This window comes from Sus scrofa, chromosome 16 (assembly GCF_000003025.6).
Source record: "Sus scrofa isolate TJ Tabasco breed Duroc chromosome 16, Sscrofa11.1, whole genome shotgun sequence".
In the NCBI taxonomy this organism is placed as follows: domain Eukaryota; kingdom Metazoa; phylum Chordata; class Mammalia; order Artiodactyla; family Suidae; genus Sus; species Sus scrofa.
Window position 1 is genome coordinate 51,118,605 of NC_010458.4, and position 7,637 is coordinate 51,126,241.

The following is a 7,637-nucleotide window of genomic DNA, read 5'->3' on the forward strand; positions in this document are numbered from 1 at the left end:
ATACATACAAACATATCAGCTCACACAAATATACTTAAATATATATAGTACAAATATTTGAATACAGGGGCAATACTCATAATATTTAGCAATTGGTAGAGCAGGGTTAGCACGGATGCTGGCAAATCCGCTCCATTGCTGCATCCCAGTTAATGGATGAATATATTAGAATATTTTTGGAAGGTAGCAGCGATTGTGGATTAATTATGGAGCATTTGACTGAATGCAAGATCGTATCCAACACTCAACCCTTACAGCTAAACAATAAGAAAACAAACAACCCGATTAAAAATGGGCAAAACATTTGAATAAACACTTCGCCAAAGATGGCAATTAAGCACATAACATCATTCATCATTGGGAAGATACCAGTTAAAACCACAATAAATAGGAGTTTACTAAACCATGCAGCAGGTTACAGATCCAGCATTGTCACTGCAGTGGCTCAGCTCGATGCTGTGACACAGGTTCTGTCCCTGGCCCAGGAACTCCCATATGCTGAGGGTACGGGCAAAAACAAAAACAAAAAGCAGCCCACAGAAATACTGTCACATGCCCACCAGAATGGCTTCGGTTTAAAGGGTCGACCACACCAAATTGGTGACGATGTGAAATAACAGAACTCACTCGCACTGCTGGTGGGAATGTAAAGCGGGGCAGACACTTTGGAAAACAACTTGGCAATTTCTAAAAAATTTAAATATATGCTTATATGATCCAGCCAATACATCCGTAGGTCAAATCTACTTAATACAAATGAAAGCCCAAGTTTATACAAACACTTCTACACAAATGTTCATAACAACTTCACTTGTTACAGCAAAAACTGGAAACATTACTACTCACTATTCAGTTCAGATAAATAAACTGTGATCCATTCATATAATGAAATACTATTCAGCATCAAAAAGGAGTCAACTATGGATACATTCAACAACACAAATGAATCTCAAAATAATTTTACTGAGTGAAAGGAGCCACAGCTCCAAATAGTATATACTATATGATCCCTTTACATAATGTGATGAAAAATGCAAACTATTCTATAGTAATAGAAAGCAGAACAGGAGTTCCCGTCGTGGCGCAGTGGTTAACAAATCCGACTAGGAACCATGACGCTGCGGGTTCGGGTTCGGTCCCTGCCCTTGCTCAGTGGCTTAATGATCCGGCGTTGTAGGTCGCAGACTCGGCTCGGATCCTGCGTTGCTGTGGCTCTGGTATAGGCTGGCCCCTAGCCTGGGAAACTCCATGTGCCTCGGGAGCGGCTCAAGAAATGGAAAAAAAAAAAAAGCAGAACAGTGGTCACCTGGAGTCAGTGCAGAGGCGGTGGAGGCGCGCTCGCACGGCACGCGGGGCAAGTGGATTACAAAGAGTCATGGAACAGTTTGTGGGGCAGTGGATATGCTCATTATCTTGATTATGGTTGTATACAAATGTCAGGACTCACAATTGTACAGCCTGTGCAGTTTGTTATATATAAATTTCTTCTCAGTAAGACTATTTTTAAAAAGGCCAGTACTTACAATAAAATCCCATATTTGTTGTAGATGGAAAAGAAAGAAAAAAAGATCTATAATCCACTCCCAAATGTTAATGGGGATTATTCTCTCTAGATGGGATTATGATTTCATATCTTCTGGGGGAGGAATTTGTTCTGGTTAAATTCATGTACTAGTTTTCCTGCAGTTGACATACACTGTACTGCTTTCATAATATGAAAATCCACTTTGACAAAAGTGTGCTCTCTCCTATAAAGGAAACACCTTCCAGCCTTTATAAATTGGGGTAAAACCCCCGAGCTAAGGTGACATCTGTGAAGTGCTGGCCCTAGGGTGGCTGGAAACTCCTACAGCACAGCATCACACCCTTGAGGTTTGGGGATAACCCTGCACGGACTACCCCTTCTGATCCCAGCGCCCTCATTTCCCACTCCCCCTGCCTTCCACCCTGTGGTTGGTGGAAGCGGGGTGGACTCCACCCCCATACTGGGCACATGACTTGGCCCTCACTAATCAGGACAACCTGCCCCTCTGGTGGCAGAACTAGTGCAGGGACCCACAGAGGGATTTTCAGGAACTCAGGGAAAAGGCTCTCTCTTCTGGGATTCCAAGCTAAGTGGATGTAAGTCTGAGGCTGTCCCATGGAGGGTGGGAGAGACTGGCCACCTGGGGAAAGTCTTGAGAATAAAACCAACATGGAGGAAATATGGAGGAGAGATGAAAGGAGACCAGTTCTTAATATTGCTGTTAGAGCACCTGGATCCAGCTGTACCTAAAAGCCACTTTCTGTTATATGAGCCAATGAATTCCCTCCTTTGCTTAGGTGACTGCCTGGTTCTGAACTCCCTGTGCTGAGCCCAGGTCAGCAGGTATCCTCACACAGGGATCTTAATCCCTGCACCCCTCAATGCCTCATCTCCACCCTCCCTTTTAAATGATTATGGCTGCTCAGTGGAGTCTGCATGAAGAGGGAGCAACTAGTCCCTCTGTCCCTACAGCTTAGTTGGCTTCCCTTATTCCTGTTGTTCAGAGAATTCGGAGGCTCTGGAAGCCAACTGCCTGATTTTAATCCTTGATCCACCAGTTCCCAGCTATGTGACCTGGGGTATGTTTCTGGTCCTTTCTGGCCCTCAATTGCCTCAACTGTGGTGACACCACCTACCTGGTAGAATCCTTGGATTAAGCGACATAATAAGTGATCACTCAGTGAATTTATTATCATCACCTGCTGAACATAAACACATCCCCAAATACTGCTTTTGGATCTCATTACAATCATTTAGCATTAGCTTTATTTTGACCGCCACTGGTTGTTTCTAAGCAGTCTAAAGGAGTGGTCACTTGGGGCTCCCAGGGTTTCTGGGACCCAGTCTAGGACACTTACCACCCTCTAGTCTAACTCTCTGGCTCCAGGTCTGTCTCCATCAGGCTGCACAAGGCAGGTGGAATCTTCCTCTTTTGTCTCAGCACCCAGCACAGAGTATAGCCAGTGCTTGCACTCCAAAAGATTCTGGAATAGACTGAGGTCATTCAGGAAGGCAGCTGGGACCAGGCAGAGTCTAACCACTACCCCTCCCTTGGTTGTCTCATCAACTGGTTTGCAAGCCTGTTCCGGAGGCAGAGAACACCACGGAAGAGGAACCAACCAGGAACACCCTTCTTAGAAACCATGACATTTCTGTCAGGAGCACACTTGTTTTTCATACCAGTCAAGCTGTCAGATTAAAAATGACGGGTCATTTCCTCATTTTTCAGCCCATGTTCATTAGCGACGTTCTGGATTCATTTCATCCAGGAGCACATTGCCAGGAAACAAAACCACTGGGGGAGGAGGAGGAGAGCGAGGATTTAAGGATAAGAAAAAAGAGAATATTTTACACTGAGCTAATTCTACCCATTGACTTTGGGGGGCGGATGGACTGGGAAAGATGGCCAGTGTGCCCTGGCCTGCTCTGTCCCACTGTCGACACTTTGCCATGTGAGAAGCTCTCCTCCAAACCGGGTCCTGACTCAACAACCTCGGCACCCCCTTCTTGGCCTGAGCCATTTCCTCAAATAAAGCCCCAGCGAGAAAGGGGAACGGATGCAGTGTTCATCAGGGTCACAGCATGAGCTCCTGGCCTGAGCTTTGTCCTTAAATCTTCCCAGTGCTCCTAAGAGGTCGGGGCTGTTGGCTGTTCTGTGCTCCAGATGAGCAAATCACGGAGGCGCGATCCTTGCCCAGGACATACAGGCAAGGAAGAGTGCTGTTGACCCAAAGGCCCCACTTGTGACCACCATGCACTGTGGTCCATTGAAAACACTGACCAACACCACAGGCCCTTTTGGGGATTGGGGGGGTAGGGTGGTTAACACCCACCTCCCCTCAGCCCAGCCTGCAGCCCTTCATTCCTGACAGCGTGGCTGAGACTCCGGTCTGGTATCTCTTAGATTAGCCCCCAGCTATTTTTATTCTGCCCTTGCTTAGTGGAAGAAACACAATTTGGGCAAACTCACAGGCAGGGCCCCCAGGAGACCACCATTCGCCAAGGAAGAAAACAGAGCTTATTTTACATTTTACTATCTTATTTTTTTGAATCTTTTTTTTCCTTAGAAGCATCTCCAAATTGAGTCACGGTCCCAGATTGCCTCCAGCAAGGCCTTGCTGGCACATAAACGCACCTACACCCACGTGTCCAAAACCCAATTCCTGATCTCCTTCCTCCTTCAGTCACTTAGGCCAACATGTCATAGTTCTTTGCTCTCCATCCTTCAAGAATGATAGCCCTTCCTTCAGGAAACCTTGTCTGGTTGGTTTTCTCTTCAAAATACATTCAGAATATGACTCTCTCTCACCACTATGTAAGTCCTGCCATCAGCCAGGTACAAGCCACCATCACCGCCACCCGGACGGCTGCCAACTGACCTCCTAACTGGTCTCCCTGTTCTGCCTGTGTCCCCTTCACATTGTTATCAACGCATAAATCATATCAAGTCGCTCCTCTGCTCAAAAGTCCCAATGGCTCCCCATGTCCCTCAGAGTACAAGGCCAGTCCTTCCAGGGACCTGCAAGGCCATTCGTGATTTTGTCCTTCACCGTCTCTCTGACCACCTGTGGTCCTTCTCTCTCGATCTTCCCACCCTGCCCCAGCCACACTGGCTCCCTTGCTAGTCCCCAGACATGCCAGTCACACACCAATTCTGGGGTTTATCCCCCATGTAAAGTAATTCTCCAACACCAGCTGGGTATCCAACAATTCAGCTCAATTCTGACACTACCCACTTGAAGGGAGCAGCAGATGCCACAGATGGGGGGCTCAGTCCTCCAAGATGGCCTTGCCCACCCCCCACTTCAGGCTAATTGCAAGTCCAGGCTGTTACCTGTGCTTCTGACCAACAGGCTATAGATGGGAGGTGCCCATGAACCCCTCTTCCTGGGGTTTGACTAATTTGCTAGAGCAGCTCACAGAACTTAGAGAAACATTTTGCTTAGTAGGTCACCAGGTTATTATAAAAGAATATAACTCAGGAACAGCCAGATGGAAGAGATCTACAGGGCAAGGGATGGGGAAAAAGGGCGGAGCTTCTGTGTTCTCCCAAAGTGCACCACTCTCCCCAGTCTCCATGTGTTCACCAACCTGGAAGCTCTGAACTCCATCCTTTTGGGGTTTTATGGAGGCTTCATTAGATCATCGGCCATTGGTGATTGAGCTCAGTCTCCAGTCCCTTTCCTCTCCCTGGAAGTTGAGAGGTAGGACTGTAAGTTCCAACCCTCTAATCACGTGGCTGGTTCCCCTGGCAACCAATTCCCACCCTTAAAGATCTCCAAAAATCAACTCATGGACACAACAAAGGACAACTTTATCACTCCCATTGCAGGAAATTCCAGTGGTTTTACGAGCTCTGTGCTGGAAATCAAATATATTTTATTTATTTAGAAACCAAATATATTTTATTATAAACCACAATCTCACAGATGCTCCCACCTGTGCTCTAGCTGGTCCCTGTGTGGAACCCTCTTCCCTCAGGGGTCCACTCTGCTCACATCTTAACCTCCTTAATGAGGCCACCTCTGACCTTTCTACTTAATATTGCAAACCTGCCCCCACTCCCTACACCTTCACCTTCTTTGCAAATTTCTAATTTCCCATGGAGTTACATTTCACAAAATATTTATTTTCTAACATAATGAATGATTTATTTAGTGTGTTAATTTTTAAATTGAAATATAGTTAACAATATTATAGTATTTTCAGGTGTAGAGCACAGGGACTCCATATTTTTGCAGATTATTCTCCAGTATATTATTGCAAGATAACGGCCATAATTCTCTGTGCTAAACAATATATCCTTGTTGCTTATCTATTTTATACATAGTAGTTTGTATCTGTGAATCCCAATCCCCCAATTTGTCCCTCCCTTTTTCCACTTCCCTTTGGTAACGACAAGTTTGTTTTCTAGTACATTTATTTTTTATCATCTGTCCACCATCTCCCACATACTGCAAGTTCCATGACGACAGGGAATCTTGGGTTTGTTCACTGAGTATCCCTAACACAGTACCTGCCACAAGTAGGTGCTCAGGAAATACTTGAATGAACTATCACTTGAAGATAGTGAGGCAGAATATTAACTCAGGTCGTCAGTGTAGTAACAGGGCTTCAGTGCAGTCTTTGATATGGTCATTGATTAACATTTGTGGTTTAGGGCTCCAGGGAGTAACATCCCCACAGGCCCTGTTTACTACAGGGAGTGCACCTATGCCCAGATGGACATTAATCCCTAATCCCCTGTGACTCCATTTACCGGAAGAAAAGGGCAAAGAAACCATGAGACCTACACCCCTAAAATTGGGTAAGGACTGATATAGGTAATTGAGCAAAGCCAAAGGGAGAAAACCACACCTTTCTGGACCCCACATTGGTGCCCCCCATCTTTAAGAGATAAAAATCCCCATAGGACAGTAGAGAAGGGGGGCTCTTCTCCCTCCTCTCAGCAGTCCTAGGAGCTTTTTGCTTTCCTTTAATAAAGACTTGCTTGCTTGCTGCCTGTGTGTTCGCGGAGTTCGTTCTTCAACTGCATGAACAAGAACACGGATTCTGGTAACATCTCTCCTGCGTTGGTTGTGCTTACGCTTTTAATTCCTTGACTGTCAGCTAAGCAAAATGGAGAACCCAAGCTTTGTTTATTGTTTAATACTGAAAATTAAGGTCATTTATGAAATGTCTTCCAGAAACTCTATAGGTAAGCTTTGTATGTTTGCGTGTTTTTACAAAATCTGGTATCTGCTTAAAAAAAAAATCCATAGCATTTCATATGGAGGGATGAAAATGGTTCACACACAGTAAGACCACAGAGCAAATGTGAGCACTGCCCCCTCCTGGTCGAGCGTGGGGATGCGGCCTTCCACACCAACAGCCCCTTGGGGACGACTTAGGACCTGATGGCTGATTGGGGTTGCAAGATATGCTATTGATGACATTTCAAAATGGGTCAAATTCAGCCTTATTTTGAGAAGGCAGCAAGGGAAAGAGGAATAAAGTGTCAAAGGGAGAATTTTTAGGGAGTACAGCGCCCACGCATTTCCATAATGTGAGGAGGATGTTGACAATTAGTGGGAAGGAATAAAGAAAAATGTTAAGACAAGAAAATCCTAACATGATCACATCCATCTGCTGCACTTACAGCTGGAATCTGAGTGGGAATTTCCCATCTGTGCTTTATTCTCAGCTTTAATTCGACTATAAATAAGACTCACACGTGCACAACTTGCATGCACTGAGTGTCTTCTGGGGCCAGAAGTTGCTTAAGGATGATATATATAAAGTGTGCATATACACTTTAACTCACTACCTACTCATTAGTCAGTCTGAAGTGTGCAGCCAACCTCGTGTAAATTGGTCCCAGGACGATCAGGCCTTAACCTCTCGGACATCTAAACAGAACACCCAATGCCCAGGCCAGCTTCCCCTGGAGACCCCTGGTATTTGCTGCAGGAAACCTTAGGGCCCAGAGGTCTAGAGGTGGCCAGACTGAGAATCCCATGGCTCAGACAGAAGCTGCACTTGTCACTTGACCTTCTTGTGTGATCACAAATGGACTCCATAGGTGTCTATGTGGACTATCTGGCCCACTTTACAGGTGGGGAAACTGAGGCTT